The following is a 21,592-nucleotide window of genomic DNA, read 5'->3' as shown; positions in this document are numbered from 1 at the left end:
TGTCCCCATCTCCTTCTTCAAGGGACTATGCAATCTTCTCTTGGGGTCTTCCTTGTTTCCTAGCTCCTCTGACAGTGTGGACTGTAGACTAGTGATCCTTTGCTCTATGTCTAAAAATCAAAAATGAGTGAGTACATACCATGTTTATCTTTTTGTGATTGGGTTACCTCACTCAGGATGGTTTCTTCTATTTCCATCCATTTGCCTGCAAATTTCAAGATTCCATTGCTTTTTTTTCTGCTGAGTAGTACTCCATTGTGTAAAAGTACCACATTTTTCTCTCCATTCTTCAGTTGAGGGGCATCTAGGTTGCTTTCAGGTTCTGGCTATTACAAATAATGCTGCTATGAACAGAGTGGAAAATATGTCCTTATTGTATGAGTGTGCATTCTTTGGGTATATGCCCAAGAGAGGAATTGCGGGATCTTGAAGTAGACTAATTATAATTCCCTCAGTTTGTATTTTTCTTTATTGCTTCTATTTCCATTTTCAGGTTTCAAAGTGTTTTATTTGTTTCCGTCAACTGTTAGTTTTTATTACATTTCTTTAAGGGATTTATTCATTTCCTCCATAAGGATCTCACTCATTTCCATAAAGTTGGTTTTAAGGCCTTTTTCTTGTGCTTCTCTTGTGTTGGAATATTCAGGGTTTGTTATAATAGGATAGCTGCATTCTGATGATGGCATATTGCCTTGATTGTTGTTTCTTGTGTTCTTATGTTGGACTCTAGGCATCTGGGTTTGGAGTAATTATAGGTCTAGGTGTCAATTTCTGAGTTGGTCTTTGTTGCATGAGTGTTTTGTTCCTTGGTTTCTGGTTCCTCTCTGGTCTTCTGGTGTAGCTTGGGATTTCCACAGTCTGTGTGCTCTCTGTCCCAGTTAGAGGCTGATGCAAAGCAATTAGAGGGCCCAACACTGGGGATAGGGTAAGGGGGATGCCAGAATAGTGTGATAGCTGGGAAGTATGGTAGGCAGGAAGCATACCTGGACTTCTTGCTGTCTGTGTGGTCTCTGGTAGAGTGAGGAGACCTATTCATTTCTCAGCAAATACAGAGCTAACCAGTTCCAGTTTGTCCCAACCATTCTGCCCAGGACACAAGTTAGGTCCACCAGACACATTTTGGGTAGGAGTGACCAAGAACATCCTAGAAAGCTTCCAGTTCAGCTCTGATATGACCTTACCCACAACTGTGGCCTTCCCAAATAATTTGAGAATATGTTCTAGGCAGGCCCACACTGTCATAACAGTTTACCAATGGGCTATCCACGGTGTTCTGGGTGGCTGTTACTGTCTTTGAATATTAATAGATGAGTATATATCAAAGCTGAGACTGGCAGTTGGAGGCTAATTAAGCAATCTTTCAAAGACTTATGGAAAAAGCCTATGTATACTCAGAGTTTTCAAAAGTGAGAGAAAATATAGATTTTTGTCTATGTTTCAAATTGTATTACTGACATATCTCTTCTGAAAAATATTATAGCAAAGATATCAGATTAAATGGTTTAATATTAATAATAAATTTAAAAAAGGATTCCCTAAACTGAATATTTTACACAGTATAAACCATTTACATCTGTCCCCTACTTAAGTCAGAATTTTCTAGGGAAAACTAGTTTTTTAAAAAAAGTTCATTCAGCTGGGAGCATGGCTCAGCAGTAGAGAACTTACCTCATATGCACACGGCCCTGTATTCCATCCTTAGGGCCATGAACAAATAAACGTAATTTTTGAGAAATTCATGGCTCAAATATAACTTTACCCACAAAATTTAGAATTCACTGATTCCTATAAACTTTTCCCCCAGGACTTTGATTGGAATTGCAGTTAATCTCTTAATTTTGAGTACACTGTGCCCTATAAAATTGATCCTCCTGGGACATGAATTGTTTGCATTCTCACAAAGGACTCAGACTTCTCCAGCAGGCTGTGTACCATTCCTTAGAGAATGACACAGTCACAGTGTGTGTATCAAGGACCAGGATTCAGTGAGTGACTTTTGTGAAATCAACTATATATACCCTTTGTTTTCTCATGTGTAAAACAGACCAATGATTACTTCTCTGCAAAGTTCCTGTGAGTGTCAAGAGATGAGGCTAAAAAGTGTTTGTTAGAATTGAGGTTTAAAAGGACATTGCAGACATGCCTTTTGACATAGTGCTTAATATTGTATCATCTTTAAGTAGGGTCTTTATGGTGTTAGATTGATCTTGATTTAAACCTTTTATTGGCAGTAATTTTTATAGTATACATGCATAATTACTAATATATAACAATTATCACATGCACATATTTATATAATAATTATATTACTATATGCATACATGAGATTTAAAGAATAAAATTAAAAAAATTCAATTGGATTTTTAATAGACATATAATGCTGTTTTAAAGTTTAAAACCAGTTAAGGGGATGCACACCTTTAATCCCAACATTCAAGAGGCAGAGTTAGGCAGGTCTCTGTGAGTAGGAGACCAGTGTGGACTGTAAGAGCTAGTTCTAGGAGATACTCTAAAACCTCAGTTCTCAGACCACCTGGAGTGAGCCACAGGACAGATGGAAGAGGCTCCATGTTCTCTGTCCCCCGATACCCTGGATACCCGTGAGGAGGAGTACTGTTTGGAACAGCAAAGGCAACTTGTAGAATACTTTGAGAAGGAGCTATACCCAGACCTTGAGGCTCGAAGGGATCTGGCCACCAGACGCCAGCTGACAGAGAAACTAGTTGAGACTTGGTTCATTCAGCACTCCATGGAGAAAGAGATGCGGCAACCTCTAATACAGCTCACTGCAGGTGAGAACTCCTATCCTGGGCTTACCACAGAATCCAAGGGCACAGGATGCACAGGACACTCAGGACCATACCCATTGACCCCTCAGAGTCCTCAACCAGCTACCAATCAGAAGGGCAAGCAGTTGTCTAAGGCCATCAGAAAGAAGGGGTGGAAGAGTGTCAAGGTGCCAGCTACATGCCGAGGAATGGATGACTATTTTTGCCGTGAGAAGTCCTCCCAAAACACCAAGTCCATGCTCCGTGAAACTGTCGAAGTCTTGAAGAATCTGAATCTGTCCAAAGCACCAAAGCTCGGTTGAAGAGTCACCAGATTCCTGAGAGTGTATATGGTTTGGCTCTCAGCTCACTCTGGCATCTGGGAATCTTGGATCTATCTTGCAAATTTTGGGGTTCTTATTTTGTATTGTGGATGTTTTGATTCTTCCCTGGGACTTTTAGTTTTAACCTCCCAGTCTGGGGCTATGTAGTAATTATTGTGATTCCACTCTTAGGGGCTTTTTTTGTATTCCTCTGGGATTTTTTTTTTCGTGTACCATTCAGTTTTCCTTTTGTTTCTACTCCTTTAAGTACAGTTCATGGACCACCTTGTCCTAGCATTGGTTAATCAGCTTGCTTTGGGGGGGGCTCTTGGGCTTTCATGCCCATCCATGATAGGTTGATAATAAAGCTAATCATAGAAATAAAAAAATACAGTTAAGGAATGTAGGAACAAAGACATCTCTTTGTGACATTGTTTTTCTCTTTGAGAGAATGGGCAATGAGTGCCTGAGAGTTTATCGGTGATGTCTTTAGAACAGAAATCGATTTCTAACCCTCTTTACCCCTGGTCAAAGCTTGTCCAAAAGGAAAGCAAAGGCTTCTGTTGCAAATATATTTTCTGTAATTTCACATGCTTATTTATGTGAGCTTATAATGCTATTTGCATAAGAATCAGAAGAGAGTGAAAACAGCAGGTGGCTTCTTGATTTATATCTTCAGTGGGAGGAGGATTTTGTTTCTCCTAATTTTCATTTTCTATATTACCCTGTTGATATCTCTTCCTTGATGTTTTCCACTGTCATTGTGTGTATGTCATGTCATATAAACCACACACACACACACACACACACACACACACACACACACACACACACATAAATATATATGCAAATATGCATCTTCAATGTTTATGTTGTATAGCCTAACACATATCTTGTTTATTTGGGAAAATAAAATTTGTTTCAAGTAACAGAAGAATTAATAACTCCATTGATGGCTAGATAAGAGCATAAAATATTTAGGTAAAACTCTAGCCAGTTTAAAGAGAAGAATAAATTTGAAATTTTCATGGTAAAATACATAATATATATTCATATATGTGTTAAATATATGTTATATATTTATACATTTGTATGTATAATCTCTCTATATATATTTGTATTCTACCATGAATATTTATGTATAGAAGTCTACTTTCTTTAAATCTCCATTTCTAAAACTACAAAATAGCATTCAAACTCATTTATTTACTTTGAGTGTCTGCTCTAGCCACATTCATCTGTTTAATATTGAGAATGAAGTAGCAGAAATATAAGCAGTGCTAGTTATTTAGGTGTACTGTTCCAGGACAGGTCCTAGAGCTGAAGCATATATTTACATCTGATTTTCAAAATAATAATGAGAACTAACTTTAACTTGGGCTGCTGTTTTAAAAAGTCTTCTTTGAACACATACCCTATCATGACTTCTTATCTTTAGGGGACCTCTAATGATACTGGCATAGTCAACTTGCAATTGTTGTACTAATTCATGAGTCTGAAAGTTCTATACAAACTACCAAGAATAAAAATAAGATAACTTTCCCTGTACCCTCTCCTACAGATGATTAAACCTGGGGGCATTTGTGGAGGTCATTTGGAAACCTAGTACAGAATCAATGAGGCCCTAGAGAAGACTCCTACTTATGGAGCAATGGAGCCTGAATCAGTCATCTTCTGTAACCAGGCAAGGACCACAATGGTGGGACTGGGATACCAACCCAGCAATAAAACCTTCAACCTACAATTAGTCCTATCTGCAAGATATGCAGAGGTAATGGTGGCACAGAACTTGTGGGAGTTGCTAACCAATGGCTGGTACAAGTTGAGTCTCATGCCAAGAGAGGGAGCCCATGCCTGATACTTCCTGGATGTCCAAGAACCAGAGGCTGGATAGCCCAGAGATCTTGGATAGAAACAAACTGGACTGGCAAAAAAAAATCAATGAAATGATTCCTAATGATACTCTTCTAAATTTATAGATCATAGATTGGAGTGTAGTATAATTGTCATAAGAGAGGCTTCATCCAGCAACAGATGGGAGCATATGCAAAGACACACAGCCAAACATGTGAAGCTAGGGAATCCTCACAGAAGATGGGGAGGATCAAAGATGCCACAAGAACATGGCCCACAGTATCAACTAAGCAGGGCTCATAGGAAGGAACTCAAAGAGTGAAGCAGAAATTGTGGAGCCTGTATGTGTCTGAGCTAGGTCCTCTGCATATATGTTATGGCTGTAGTTTGGTGTTCTTACAGGATTCCTAACAGTGGGAGCTGGGGCTCTCTCTGACTCTTTCATCTACTCTTGGAACCATTTTCCTCCTACTGGGTTGCCCCATGCAGCCTTGATATGAGGGTTTGTGCCTTGTTTTCATGTAACTTTTTATGCTGTGTTCTGTTGATATCCCTGGGAGGCCTGTTATTTTCTGAAGGGAAGTGAAGGAGGAATGGATCTGGGGGAGAAGGAAGATTGTGGGGAGGGGACTGGAAGAAGTAGAAAGAGGGGAAACTGTGATTGGGATGTAATATATGAAAGAATTATTAATTTTAAAAACGTAACATAGCCTTTTCATTCTACAGATACTGCTGAATTCAATACAAAAGTGTGATTGTTGTAGATAAAGTATGCTGTTGTATTGTCTCCCATTCTGGGTAGATGATCTCTGAATAGTTGTAGATTAGAAGATGGTTTATTAGGAGTTCATAAGACAGATAGTTGTAGGTTAGAACATGATCTATTAGATGTCTATAAGATAGAAACTCCATATTTTTCTATTGAGACAATGGGTCATAATGTATTTGTATAAAGAAATTTGAAACATATAGAGATATATCATTTCTAAACCTTTTCTGTTATAAAGTAAAAGGTTATTTGAGATGTCAAGGAAAGGTTTGCAAAGGAAATGAGTCCAGTACGCTATATGGTAAGCAAGTCAACATGACCCTTTCAGAACAAATGTTTTAAAAAGTGAACCAATATTTAACACACCCTCCTACTCTCTCTCTCTCTCTCTCTCTCTCTCTCTCTCTCTCTCTCTCTCTCTCTTTCTCTCTCATGCATGCACACACGCACACACACACACAATGCAAAACTATAAGATATGAAATCAGCATAAGGAAGATAAGGAAGTGGGTGAATGGATATAATAAAAAACACCTTGAATCTAGAGGGTCAGTAAAATATGAACTTGTGCCCTGATTTCACCACTTATTTGCCCCTAGCTTTTTTATTTGAAATTCCTAAGCTTCATCTACCTATGATGGTATAACATTGTTCACTGTACACTATTTCATAATGCTACTGCAAGATCAAAGGTAGTAATTGGATCTGATCATGTTCTGGAAAACTGCTGAACTAATTATTATATCTACTTTCAAGAAATTTTTCATTAATCAGAAAGCACAATCAGGGACATCAGTTCAAAGGATGGTAAGACTATTTAGTAAGGGATTACAGCTTGAATTGTGTCCTTTCAAAATTCCTATATTACAGTTGTTAAATTAAATTATAGAGACCAAGACTTCTCCAAAATAGAGAGGTCAATTGAGGCTTAACAAATCCAGTCAGAAATAAAGGACCAGTGCAGGGGGCAAATGTCTTGAGCCAACAGATGTATGACCAAGTAGTAGTTACAAACATTTTAGAAAAATATTCACATTTTATAATAATGTGCAGAGAAAATCATAAGTGGCTTCTTAGAATTTATTGGCATTAGAGAATGGGGAGAGTAGAACATGGAAGAACACTTTCAGAATAAGAGTTCAGTCACTAAGACATGTGTTTACTACTGCCTGACTGGCTAAGGTTGTAGGCAACAAGCCAAGACACCTAACCTGGGCTTTTATGTTACAGGCTCGACACAGGCTCAGAAATATAGAACTGTCTCTATGTTTATTTTGCTGGTTTGTCCCAAAGCACTTGTCTAAAATTTTGTCATTTCCTTCATCATTGTCCTAAAATGAAAATTAAGACATCACATTTTTCTACTTTCTTTATAAGACAGAATCTCTTTTTGTTTTTCATTTTTCATTTAAATTCTTTAATTACTACTCATATGTACATATCCATCCCCCCATTTCCTTGCCCTCCCATCCTCCCATGTTCCCCACCAGCCCCTCCAACCCATCCCCTAACTCCTCCCCAGGGATAGTGATGCCCTCCTCCAGGGACCTTCAAAGTCTGTCATATCATACATCCTTGCTGTATCTAGGTTGCAATAGTATCTCTTCATGGGGAATGGGCTCCCAAAGTCCATTTGTGCTCTAGGGTTAAAGACTGGTTAGAGGTCCCATAGACTGTCTTGGCCTCCTAGCTGGCACCCGCATTCAGAGGGCTTGGTTTGGTCCAATGCTGTTTCACCAGCTTTATGACTAGAGTCTCCATGCTCTCACTAGGTCAGGTCAACTGTTTCTGCAGCACAGTCTTGCTTCTATGCTCATCCTTCCTCCCTCTCCACAACTGGATTCCAGGAGCATGCTTCAATGCTTAGCTGTGGGTGCCTGTTTCTGCTTCGAATAGCTACTGGATGAAGGCTCTAGGAATGGTAACCAAGGTAGACACCTATCTCCTTATAGGGGAAGGGCATTGATTGCATTTTCTCCACCACTGCTTGGATTCTTAGTTGGGGTCATCCCTGTGGATCGCCTAAATTTACCCTGTTCCAGATCTCTCTCCATACCTGTACTGTCTCCCTCTATCAAGGCATCTCCTTTCTTGCCCTCCTCTATTCATCCCCTGTCTCAGTCCCCTTGTTCTCCTCACTATGTAGCCCAGTCTGGCCTTAAAATTTAGGTCTTACTGATTTAGTCTCCTGAGTGCTGAGATAGTAGTCATAAGCCCCCATGCTCAGCTTCAGAACTTTTTCTTACCAAAGTCCTAAAATACAGTACTTTAAAATGTGGTGTGATTTTCAAATAAGGTCATTTCAGATGTAATTACATATGATGAGGCTCTACTGAAGTACTGTAATCTTATTTCAATGTGGCAATTATCCCTAATAGAGGACATATGGACATAGACATAGATATGAAGAGGATAGACAGTAGGATACACAGTAGAATGTGACCATCTTTCAATACTCCCCAAGCCAAGGAAGGAGATCTATACCACACCCTACTAACAGTGCACAGAAAGAACCAACCATACTAACATACTAATATTGTGACTTAAGGTTTTACCTTCCAGAACTGGGAGACAATAATTGTCTTATACAAACCATTGTATTTGCAGAGCATTGTAATAACAACTTAAGGAACTAAAGTATATAAGAGAAGAAAGACCAAGATAGTCTATAAGCTAAGAAAGTAAACAAGTGATTAAGAGAAATTGAAGATGCAGTGTGTGTGTGTGTGTGTGTGTGTGTGTGTGTATTCTGAAAGGGCAGATTCCTAATGCCATTGGGAACAAAATACAGAGACCCTCAGCTAGACATTACTTACAAAGAAACGGAGACCTTGGAACACACAGTTCTAAAAGAAAGGTCTCCATCAAATTTCCATCCTCAGAGCTCAGGGAACCCCATAGAGATGAGGCAGATGGAGTGAGAAGACAGCAGGGATGGAGGAAGCTGGGATTACAAGGCCCTCTAAAACAATTAGGCAAAGCTCATATGAACTCACAGAGACTGAAGCAGCATGTACTGGGTTTCCATAGGTCTGAACCAGATCCTCTGCATGAATAATATAGCTTTCAGTTTAGTACTTTTATGATACTCCTGAATGTGTGAATTAAAGGCCTCTGATTCTTGTGCCTTCCCTGAGGGCTCTTTTCTGTTGGCTTGGCAAGTCCAACATCGATATGGTGGTTTTTGTTTTATCTTATTATATTTTATTTTGTTATGTTTTGTGGTCATCTTTTAGAAGCCTGTACATTTCTAATGAGAGACAGAAAAGGAGTGGATCTGGATGAGAGATGATTTGTGGAGGAACTATGAGGATTACGGGAGGGAAAGGAGGAAAAATTATATTCAGATTATATTGTATGATAATAAAATCTATGTTTTATAAATGGGAGAAAAAGAAAATGAGAGTTTAGTTTAAACTTTTTTATTCTTGTTAATTTCACATATGTATACAATAAAATATGACTGTATTTACAATTTCTCCCTATATATAACTCTCAGCATACTCCCTTCCCAAATTCATGTCCTTTAAAAAAATAACCAATTAAATCTAGTTGGTAAAGGGTTGTGGATCCATCCATCCACCAAAGCATGGGAAACCTACCAGTGGCAACCTGGTAAAAAATTAGTGATTCTCCACCCCAACCACAACCTCACAACTATCAATTGCCAATAGTTCATCAATAATGAGTGGGGCCAATAAGTGGTTTATCTTCTGCAAATCTTGTTTGGGTAACCATTACTGCTTTGACTTCATGAGAGTGATAGACATATTCAGATGACAGCATTTCCCAGTGTTCCTCCCTATCCTTCAGCTCTGCTTATTTTCTGTCTCCTCTTCTACAGTATTTCCTGAGCTTTGGTGGTGACAGAGAATGATATAGAAGTTCTGTCCAGGGTTATGCACTCAGTGTCTCATGATCAGTACCTTGACTAGTGACTGGCCGTTAACTGCTTCACATTGTAAAATACCACTGTGACCAAGGTTTATATAGACCTAGCAGCACAGATCTATATAAACATAAATATCTAGGAGGCATATTGACAGCATGATTTTCAGCAAAATAACAATGCCAGGGTCTACCTTTCAGTCCATGACTTCCCCAGTCAAGGATTTTTGGTCAGAAATACACTACCAGGCATGAAATTCCCTCTTGTGGGTCACATTTCAAGGTCAATTAGAAAGTTGTAAGTTATCAAATAGCATCAAGTTTAGGATTTGAGATATTTATATGCCTTATATGAGAAAAAAACTCCTCCTACAACTGAAGTTGAGGAAAATGAAGAGCCAAATGATTGTGCAAGAGTCAAAGCTATACTATTTTGATGCCAATCCTTTCCCATCTACTTTAAATGATAAATATTCTGAGGAGGATGTTTCCAGCTTTATTTTATTTTCCTATCATTTTCCTTTTCATATGATACTCTAATAAGAGGGCATATGATTAATTTTGACTGAATACAGTAATTTGAACATGACACATTGAAAGAAATTCAGTGTAACTTTTTCCTTCAAGTATGTAATGACTAGGCTCAAATCCAAAAGTAAAAAAAAAGAAAAAAAAAGAATTAGCTATAATGTCATGATAATAATATAGGAAGACAAATTCAGAAAATATGAAGAAATTTAATTTTTATATACATTGGTGTAGTTAATAGAAAAATAATGACTTGATATTATGAGTATTGTTTTATGGCTAAAATTAGTTCCTGTGCCCAGCTAATGTACAATGTTTTCCATGCTACTTTAATTGTCTCTTTGTCCTCCTTCACTTTATGTCTCTGTTCCCTTATTTATTTACTTCTGTGGCATAGGGAATTGTACCCTAGGGTTCAACTGTGCATGCTGGGTCATCCTCCCCAAGCACTGAGCTATAGAGAATTATGCCCTTACCCCCCTTTTACTTTACTGTCTGTTTTGAGACAAGGTCACACTAAATTTTCCAGACTGGTTTTGAACTTGCTTTGTAACCCAGGCTAACCTTGACATTCTAATCCTTCTACTTCAGCTGCCTGGGTATCTGGGAATACATTCCATACCACCAGAGAAAATAAATAAGATATACATCGCTATCTTCCAGCACACTAATATTATATTAAAAGATGACTACCTCTAGCACATGCACAGAGTGGGCCACAGTAGCTAATGATTCCTGATTCATCCCAATTTCTTTTTTATAAACAATAATAAACAGAATCCCAAGGACCATCTTCTTTTCTATGAGGATATTCACCCCACTGATTAGAGGCTCATCTCAACACTTTCTGGCTGTCATCAGTAATGAAAAGTAACTATCCTGGTTGTGTATAGTAATTCCAGCCTGAGGAGTTTATTGAAACATGCATTTGCTTCCCATCAAGGCAGCTGGCACAGCACTACAGGAAGTTAGAGTTGGTTATTCCCTCATAGATCAAAGTCTGCTTGCCAGTGTTATATATATATTGACCTGTCCAACTCCCTTCTCGTGATTGATCACTTTGCCACCCAGAGGATTTCCCTGTCACTCTGTCCTAACAAAGTTCTCCATAAGGCTTTAGATAATTGAAGGCCTTATTTATTTTTGCCTTGGAAAATCCTTAATTTTCCAGGAATAAGGAAGGCCTACACTCTGGGAGTTGTTACTTTTGCTAAAGAACATTGATTTTTCCCTTTTATTACCAAAGGAGGCCCTTATATTGCAGAGGATTGCAATGTATCTACTTTTACACTTAGCCTGCAAGGTTTTGTAATGTTGTAGACTGAATGACAAAAATAATATATGCAGTGCTCTATTGACTGGAGCATAATAAGGAGAACTTTTTTTTTTTTTTGGATGGGGCAAGTCATTGAGCATTAACTTTGCCTGACATGAGCTGTGGTGACTTCCTGGCATGTACATCTGAAATTGGCACAATTGTGTGAATGGGAAGAAGAAAGGACCCCATATGATTCTTGAAGCCTGCATCCCTGTGGCACTTTTATAAGTAAAATTACCATATGACCTTCTTGAATGAAATGATCCACTTTTACATTTACATTGCCAGTATTTAGGCTTGGTGTAAAAAAGATTAATGGAATACAAAAGGGCTTCATAAGTCCAGATTGTAGGTTCTGCCATTCCAGAATAGCTTTGCAATGGTATCTCTAATAGGAAGGGTGGTGACTTTTTCTATTAGTCAATTTCAGTATTAATACACTGCACTTTAAAACACATTTTACTGGCTTTGAACTGTTGAAAATTGTGTGCATGGATAAAGAAATGAGGTTTATTTTTTTCATTCTTTTGTGATTTAATATGTCACAGAAATATGAAATTTTAATCTTGAAGACACTGATACTTTTAGGACATTTCTCTTCCAACATTATACTAACTCAGCTAGCTTATTTGGGATTTTTTCCCTCTAGTACCTATTTCTCTTGGAGAGAGACCAATCTTAATGAATTACAGAATCTCAAGGGAAGAGACTGAGATAAAAGAAGAAAGAATCAAGAAGTAGACCATTGACCTTCCTAATTTCAAGAGATGAAGTGAATTATTCTCAGAAATACAGGGAGATATGTTTATAGAGTCACAACCATGTATTGAATAAAGTAATTTTCCTTATGAAGAGGAAATCATATTCATTTTATGACTGAATTGCATCCATGAAGGTAAATACTGGTGTGGATCATTTGAGTATATGGATTGTTAAATATCTATGTATAATTCAAGAATTGTCATCTTCAGTGAAATTTTAAAAGAATTATGAGAAAATAATTTTTCCTTATTAAAATTTAAATTAAAAACAAGCTTGTTTTACATGTCAATCCTAGTTCCTTCTCCCTCCCCTTCTCCCCTACCCCTTACTGACCCCTTATCTCATGCTCTTTCTGCTCCCCAGGGAGGGTGAGACCTTCCATAGTGTATCTTCAAAGTCTGTCACATCATTTGGAGCAGGGCCTAGGCCCTCTCCTGTGTGTCTAGGCTGAGAGAATATCCCTCTATGTGGAGTTGGCTCCCAAAGTCCATTTGTGTACTAGGAATAAATACTGACCCACTACCAGAGGCCCCATAGATTAACTAGACCTCCAAACTGACATCCACATTCAGGGAGTCTGGAACAGTCCTGTGTGAGTTTCCCAGCCATCTGTCTGGGTTCCATGATTTTTATTTAATTTAAAGACAATACTTTACCCAAACAGGTACTAGAAGATAATAGATATATTAATGATAAGGAAGAACATATAAACAAATAATCAAGATTCATTACATGACCATCTCCAAAGACTGATACTCACAGGAAGAAATGATCACATGCAAACCCTATGCATATAACTTCTCACTTATTATTGATCAACTACAGTCACCCAAATAGATACAAGTAAAAACAATTCAAAAAGAATAAGATATATTAGGATGGGATCATAGGTCTGCAGTAAAATATTCTGTTGATTCTTACTATGTTTATCTAAAAGTTTGGTTGTATTATCACTATTAAATATGGTACAGACTATGGACAAAGTTACAAGGTAGAGAAATTTGCATTATGTCAATGTTCATTCCTCTTCCATTTGATGTTATAAAGTGTGCCTCTTCACATATTCACAGCCTGTGGTCCAATGTGTCTAAAATTCATTTCTAGTACCTACTCTCACATTCTTTTCTCCAATTAAGGTAAAAAGTCATTGATTGTATAAAGGACTACTTGGGTTTAATGATGACAAAAATGAAGTCTTAATTAGAAAAGGAAATTCTAGCCAATGACCCCAAATACCTCCACACCATCACAGATTTAAATGTGAAAATGATAATAAAGGACAACTGTATCTTTTGTCAGATATGCATGCATAATTTAATTTTGAGAGAAATTAAGATAGATTTCACTTGACCTCCAAAGTAAATATTTATCACCAGTCCCGGGTTTTATTATTGTGTAGCAAACAGCTTTCCAACAAAGAGTTTTAAGGTAAAAAAATTCCTTATGGTACTATGGCCTGGGATGTGTGTTTTGTAAATTATCACAAGGTTGTTAGATGGAGACCTGGATGCATGTCAAAAGGGGTCACTAAGCATACCACTCATTGATGCTGGTTGCACACTGGAAGCCCAGATGGGGTGCTGAATGAAGAACCCTCATGTGTTCTCTCTGATTGTCAGCTTCCCCAGCATGGTGGCTTGGCTTTGGATAATGGATCCTAAGAATGAATATTCTGGGAAATTGAAAGTTGTACAGCTTCTTAGGACTTCATCCCAGTAGCCACTGAGTACCACTTCTGTCACGTTCAATTGATCCAATAGCTGACACACAAGACAGGAAGTTAGACTCCATCTTGTGATACAGAGGAAGCAAAATGATCTTAAAAATAACATAAGAGGAGCTGTATTAAAGTCACATTAAAACCAGACTTCATTCAGATTTTATGAGGTGTTCAATTTTTGTGGTATGCAAGCTCTCATTGTTTTAAGTATTATATTTTTAGAGTTATTACTGGTTCCATAGCTAATTCACCAGAAAACAATTTATTTAGTAGTAGTATTCTATCATCCCTTTCCTTCCTTTTTTCTCCACTTCTTTTCTTCTTATTCCTCCCTATTCATCTCCTTTCCTTTTTAATCTATAATCATAAGGCTAGGTTCCATCAAGAAATGTGAGTAGAAGCAACATACCTCCCAGACACCTTTTAACTCAATTATCTCCTCTTGTTTTCTTGGCTTGAAAATTATCTGGATCAGTAGAACCAGGAAAGCATTATCTCCTTTAAAAGTCTCAAGATTTATACCTTAAAATTGTTTTATAAGAGAAAAATATGTTAATTTCATTCTATACTCTGCATATGTTCACCCTAAATTGCTGTTTCAATGTATGATATTTATATTTATTGAACTATTATATTTATTGACCTCTTCATTGTACACATTTCTGACACATTTATGTAGCACACTTTGGTTTATAATTCATCTTCTAATATATAAAGTATTCCATTTTCATTGGATAAATAAACCTTTTGGATAGAGAGTTGGCTAAACAGTAGCAAACTTTAAGTCTAGATTTGTGATTACATAATATAGGTATACTCTGTAGCTACAGTGAAGCTTTTCATTGTAAGAGCTGGTAAAATACTCAACTTCTAAAGTCCTGATAGAATATAAGAATCAGCTTGCCTGAAACATTTCATCTATAGGACAGCAGGGACCAGGAAAAGAAGAAAATGATTTCCTCAAGAAGCTGCCTACAGGTTGGGAAAAGATTTTACCAACTCCACATTTGATAGAGGACTAATATCCAAACTATATATCAAAAACCTCAAGAAACTAGATATAAAAATTCAAACAATCCATTTAAAATTGGGTACAAATCTAAACAAAGAATTCTCAGTATAGGAATCTCAAATGCATGCGAAACACATAAAGAAATGTTCAGTGTCCTTAGCCATCAAGGAAGTGCAAATCAAAATGACTCTGATATTCCATTCTACACCTGTCAGAATGGCTAAGATCAACAACACAAGTGAGAGCTCGTGCTGGTAAGGTTATGGAGCAAGGGAAAAACTCCTCCACTGCTAGTGGGAGTGCAATCTTACACAGACACTATGGAAATCAATATGATGGTTCCTCAGAAAATTGGGAATAGATCTCCCTCAAGACTGAGCTATATTATTCTTGGGCATATAACCAGAAGACACTCCATCATACTACAGGGACTTGCTCAGCTATATTCATTGTGGCTCAATTCATAATAGCCAGAAAATGGAAACCTAGATGTCTCAAAGAAAATGGAGGCATATTTGCACAATGGAGTATTAATCCACTGTTAAAAATCACATGAAATTGTCAGGCAAATGGGTAGAACAAAAGATCATCCTGAGTGAGATAACGCAGAGTCAGAAAGACAAATATGATATGTATTCACCGTATAAGGAGATATATTAGTCCTTAAGTAAATGATAGTCAAGCTACAATCTGTAGACTCAGAAAGGTTAGGTAAAAAAGAGAGGTCTAGGGGAGGACATATGGATCTCCCAGGGAAGGGGAATTAGAATAAATTTTGTGGGTAGACTGGGGGTGAGTGGCGACAGGAGCGGAAGGGATCAGGTAGGGAGTAGGATGGAGGGAGAGAATGTAGAGACATCTGGAATTGGGGGACATTTGAAGTCTATATGGAAACCCAGTGCAAAGGAAACTTCCTGGAATCTATGAAGGTGATCTTAGGGAGGACTCCTAGCAATGGGACATACAGCATCTGAAATGACCATCTCTTATAAACATCTGTGGTGAGACTGAGTTGCATTCAGTTGAGTTGTTAGCCAAAGCCATCCCATGGAGATCCCTAAACAACTCAGGCTAGGACAGAGAGTTGGTCTCCTAAAGTTTCCCATTGTCAAGGACAGCATTCACATAGCTGTTTGAACATAGAGAGGTAAACCTGTTGCCTACATGGAGCCTTCACATGCCTACATTCTAGTCTCTTTGGTGGAGGAATGTACCATTCAGGCTTGCAGAAGAAAAATGTGGACACAAACCCAGCTACAAAATCTTTGACCTATAATCTTTCCACTCTGAAAGATATGATGGGGTAATGTTGATGCAGAACTTGTGGGAGTGACCAACCAATGTCTTATTTAACTTAAGGACCACGCCATGAGTGGTATTCCAATGCCTGACACTGCTGGATGGCCAGAAACTGGAGACTGAATAGCACAGAAATCTAAGGTAAGACAGAAAAGTGCTGTTCTAAAAAAAGATAGAAGATGATTATCAATAACAATAGCTAAGGAAGAAAAAAAGGAAATAAACACAGTTTTCTTAAAACTTTTGTAAAAATTCAATGAGAAATAACATATAAATAAAGAATCAAATTTTATAAAAATCCCAATATGAACTTCAATTAATTGATGATCAGACAAAAAAAAAGTTAAAAGAAGAACGATTTGAATCTTTATAGAAGGTAAGAGGGCATCTATTACATCCCCATGTAGTAGTGGCCTCTACAATTACAGATTTCTGGGCCTGCAAATCGAAGAAAATACTGTGAAGGAAGGAAATAGTCATCAGAAAACACAGTAATTCCTCAGGAATAGTTGGGACTGGAAACAAGGAATGATTCTTTCCTCTTTCTCTTTAAGATGCTATAAAACTCCAAATTTCCAAAGAGAGGAAATGTCCTGTGATAGTGGCAATAGAAAAGGGAGAGTTCTATCTTCTGAGAACTACCTTCAGTGCTTCTCAAACTAGTGCACAGATAGGAAAAGAAGGAGCACTGTCAAACTATTTTCATAAAGTCAATGTTATCCTGATGCTCAAACCAGACAAAGGCACAACAACAAATGAAGGATAGGCCAATGTAGGCCAATTTTCCCAATGAGTATAGATGCAAAAATTCTCAAGAAAATAGTTGCAAACCAAATACAGAAAGACATAAAAAAATCATTCACTATTATCAGGTTATTATTTTGGAAATTTGAAAATTAAGCTGGGATTAAGGTAGAAGCTTTTTCTCTGCTAGCTAACTTTCATAGTGACAGCAGATGCTCTGTAGGCTTCCAGAAAAAAGACATCAATAGTTTTACCTAGCTGTGGATTCTGAATGCTACAATCACATGTGCCCACTGGTAAAGTAGTGATAGAACTATTGCAGGGTAAACAAAGATTTTCTGATTGGATTTGATTTCACAGGAGGGGATCCATGCCATGTACTATAAATCTGCTAAAAATCTTATGGCATGGTGTTTGTATCATAAGCCCAAAAAGGAATCTGCTACTGATAATTTGGTAATGAACATGCTGTCCAACCACCTTCTAAATATTTATGTTTTAGCATGCCCATAGAATATTCTATTTACAATGGACAGCAGTGAATGCTGGCATTCATAACAGATCAAAATTATGAGAGTGAATTACTATGGAATATTCATCTCTAATTGAGATATCTGTATCAATTCTGATAAAGCCCTAGGAATTTCTATAAAAGCATGTGAAAAGAATGTAAGGACCAGAGGAGAAAAAGAACTGCTGTGGAATACTGTCAGTTTCACATAGCATGGCTATTGCACCCATATACACAAAGCAATGAATAATCACATTTACCAAGACCCACACAAACTGGGGCTCATCAATGGATGAAGGAGGGGATCATGAGGCACCAACCTTCCCTGAGGCACTATTTGTAATCAGTGATTGCTAAGGTGAAGTAGTCATATTCCTCACTGCCGTAGCCTCTGGTGAGTGGCCCTCACTTAAGGAAATTGCCCCCACTAAACCCTGCAACCAACAACAGTTAGATGTGGTGGTTCACCAAAAAAGACATGAAAGCAGAAGTATTTTATAGGCAGAAGGGGTTCTGCGGGAGTATGAATGGGATAAGAAAGAATAATGGGGACATGAGATCAAAAGACATTATGTATAATCACATTTTAGCAAAATACATTATTCATAATTATGAAAGAATACATTTAAAAGTGAAAAGAAGAGATGATTTTAAAAGCAATTCCTGTGCCTATGACTGCCTTCATTTAAACAGGGACTGCAGTAGGACGGAAGGACTACTGAAGGTGATCAGGGCTTTGAGCTGTTTTCCAATGTGCCAGTGTTCTTCCTTTTTGAGGTAGGAAGCTACTATTTCCATTCTAAATGCTCTGAAAGTTCACTCCAGGGAAAAATTAATTTAAAATTTAGAGAATAAATCTTTGACATTGGGTATAGTTTATTAAAAACTAACTAACAATGATGACTATCACTGAGATTTAAATTATGTGGAAGTATGAGTAGAAAATAATTGCTCTGAGATAAACCTTTTGAATGCTGTAAATATGTGTTATTCCCATTGGTTAATAAAATATCTGATTGGCCTATAGCAAGGCAGGATAGAGCCAGGTGGGAAACCCAAGCAGAAATACAGGGGAAGAAGGGTAGGGTCTGGGAAGTCCAAGAAGCAAGATGCCAGCAGACCAGTGATGCCATGGCCATGTGGCAAAATATAGATTAATAGAAATGGGTTAATTTAAGTTGTAACAGCTATCTAGTAATAAGCCTGAGAAATAGGCCAAACAGTTTGTAATTAATATTAAGCCTCTGAGTGATTATTTTAAAAGCAGCTGCAGGACCAGGCAGGACAGCAAAGTCTCCGTTTACAAATAATTTCTCCATTTCCCCCCTAATTCCACTGTCTAGCATGTGTAGATTCTAATTCTGTGATAGGATGAACTGGATCCACTGTGCTCACTCCAAGGATTCTTGTAATGTTCCACAAACAGTTTGTGTCTTGACCTGAAATACTCAAAACTAGAAGAAGTAATTATGAGTAGCATATTTATTGATTAAGAATGAATATTTTTATCTAGCACGTCTAAATACTAGAAAATCATAGGGAATTATCTGTGGGCAACAAAGCTTTTTTGCAGTGGTATCGATGACTGCACACCCATATCTGAGATACTGAAGGCTTCTGTGACAACTCCCCCGGCCCCCCCCACACACACAAAAGGTCCAGACAGGAAGTTACCAAAGAGAGTAAAACTGGCAAGCTTGTTCTCCACATTTGGTAGCTTTGGGCAGGCATGGGGGTGAGGAAGGACTCAGTTACTGTTAAGGGCTTTCCACTGGGATTTTGACCATACTCCACTGAGTATGTGGGCAATATAAATTGGACTTGGTATTTGTTTGTTGGGTTATGACATAAGAATGGGAGAGTGGACCTGGAAGGAATGGGAAGTGAGTGTGATTGGGGAACATTATACAGAATTCCCAAATAAATAACAAAGATACTATCTTGGAGAAAAAAAAGAAAAAATATGTTCTCCATAAAATGTATTACAAAATGAATACACTTTGCACAGGCCTCTCAAGGTAACTAGACCATGTCAAATTCATGACTCCCTGAAGTTCCTCCTCTTTTATTTTTAAATTTCAGAGTGTGCAAATCAGTCTTCAAAGCAGACATGGAGTAGCAAATTATTCTTAAGTCTATTATGCTTCCAAGTATAAGAAATAACAAAATTCCCAGGGAAATCCCTATGGACCACAGCTTAGAAGTCCAACTACAGATAGAAAAACAATAACCAAAAGTCTATGCCAGGTTTTAGACAACAATAGAGGAGGATAATTAATCTAACTTTGAGTGTTGAATAGTTAATATTTTATCACATGATACCTGAAACATCAAAATTCAAGTTGTCAGGTGACCATATTCCTGTAAAGTGATCATGAATCTCACTGCAATCAAATTGGGAATCTTTTTTTTCTGCTTTTCTTTATTTTTTCTGTTCACCTTTTTTCCCATTCATTTATTTAGCTCATAAATAAAGTCATGCACAATTATGATACATAATACAGTATGTTCACAATGGCATGGCTAAATTAAACCAATTAATATGTTATATCACACATATTCATCATTTTTGTTTTGAGAACACTTAAAGTATACTATCTCACAACTTTTAAAATATAGCATATTGTTATCAAACATATTTATCATGCTCTCAGTAGACCTCAAGACATCAGAGAGTCCATGCCTCTTGTCCAACTGCAGATTTATATCCTTAAACCAATCATTTTCCCATTGTTAATAACATAAACAGGGATGTTATTCTCTTCACAGTTAACAAAGTGAAGCACAGGAGGATCAGGCACATATACCCAATATGTCTCAGCAGTAATAGATGCATTCAACAAAGACAACATAGCAAGAAGCAAGTAGTCACACCCTTCCCCTGAGATTTCTCCAGTTCTTTTCCCTCAGTCAGGAGTTTCTTTATCTAAGTCATTGCTGGTAGAGGGACTCTGTTCTTGGTCCAATGATTCCATCAGCCTGTTCTCTTGTTTTCTTCAGGTGTAGCCTCTGCAGATGCTTTAGAACTTCTTTGTCCATCTTCTTCTACAGGTCAAATCAGTTTTTCAGGCATCTACACTAGGTTTTCACCATCCTGAGAACAAAGAAAAACATAGCCTTGGCTGCAGTAAATTGCTGAATCGAGGTCTGCTCTTTAGTTAGTGGAAAATGTTTTTTCAGTGCTGAAGCATTTTCATGAAAGCATGCCTGAGATTCTAATGCTTCTTCTAGGTTGTTAGTTCCTAGTGAAAGAGCCAGTGTTGAAGGGCAATCTGCCTTTGCATTTCCTTCAGACAAAGGTCCTGGAAGACTTGAAAGTGACCTAGTACTGTCAAAATTAACTGGATTTTCCATGTCTGCAATTCATGTTGAATTGTAATATATCATGAATTGAGGTGCCTTCCTATGTGATCCACACTGTTTCTAGATATTCCTTGCCAGATCTGCACATTGTGAATCAGAATAAATGTTTAGAGGTTGAGGGCAATGTTGTAAGGTGATGTAAATCATGCATACTTTTATCTGTTGGACAGAAGCACCTGGGTAAGTAAAAATCAGTGAAGCATTTCTAGAAACCAGGCCACCCATACAATCTTTTGTGGCATCTACAAACTACTTGTGCAGAAGATATCAGCTGAGGGTTGGTACTTTTAGGAAATAAAATAGCATTTTTTGATGAAAAATAGTAAGTTTGCTGGAAGGAAAATGATTATTAATTTGAAAGATACACAGCAAAAGCCATTGCTAGATCATCCAAAGTATATAACAAAATTTCCAGCTATTTTCATCATTAGGAATATAAATCTTTGTTGGGTCTTATCCAAAATAATTACTTTGTGAAAGACCTGCACAAAATAGAATCAGCAACCATAAGACAGTATGGAGTGATAACAATTTTTGGACTGATAGAGAGATACATTCATTCACTTGGCACCTCATCCCAGAGCAAACCTGTGGGAATGTTGGGAGAAGGGATAACTAACAATGCAGGAACAGCATAGAAATTTGAGATAAGCTGAAGCTGAGCATTTTGTAAACCCATTTGCTACCTACTATAAAGCTATATGTGCAAGTTCTGTCCAATTTCTAGGAGAAG

The sequence above is a fragment of the Cricetulus griseus genome, chromosome 2 (assembly GCF_003668045.3).
Source record: "Cricetulus griseus strain 17A/GY chromosome 2, alternate assembly CriGri-PICRH-1.0, whole genome shotgun sequence".
Lineage (NCBI taxonomy): Eukaryota > Metazoa > Chordata > Mammalia > Rodentia > Cricetidae > Cricetulus > Cricetulus griseus.
The sequence above is the reverse complement of the archived record's forward strand: the minus strand, read 5'-3'. Positions refer to the sequence as shown.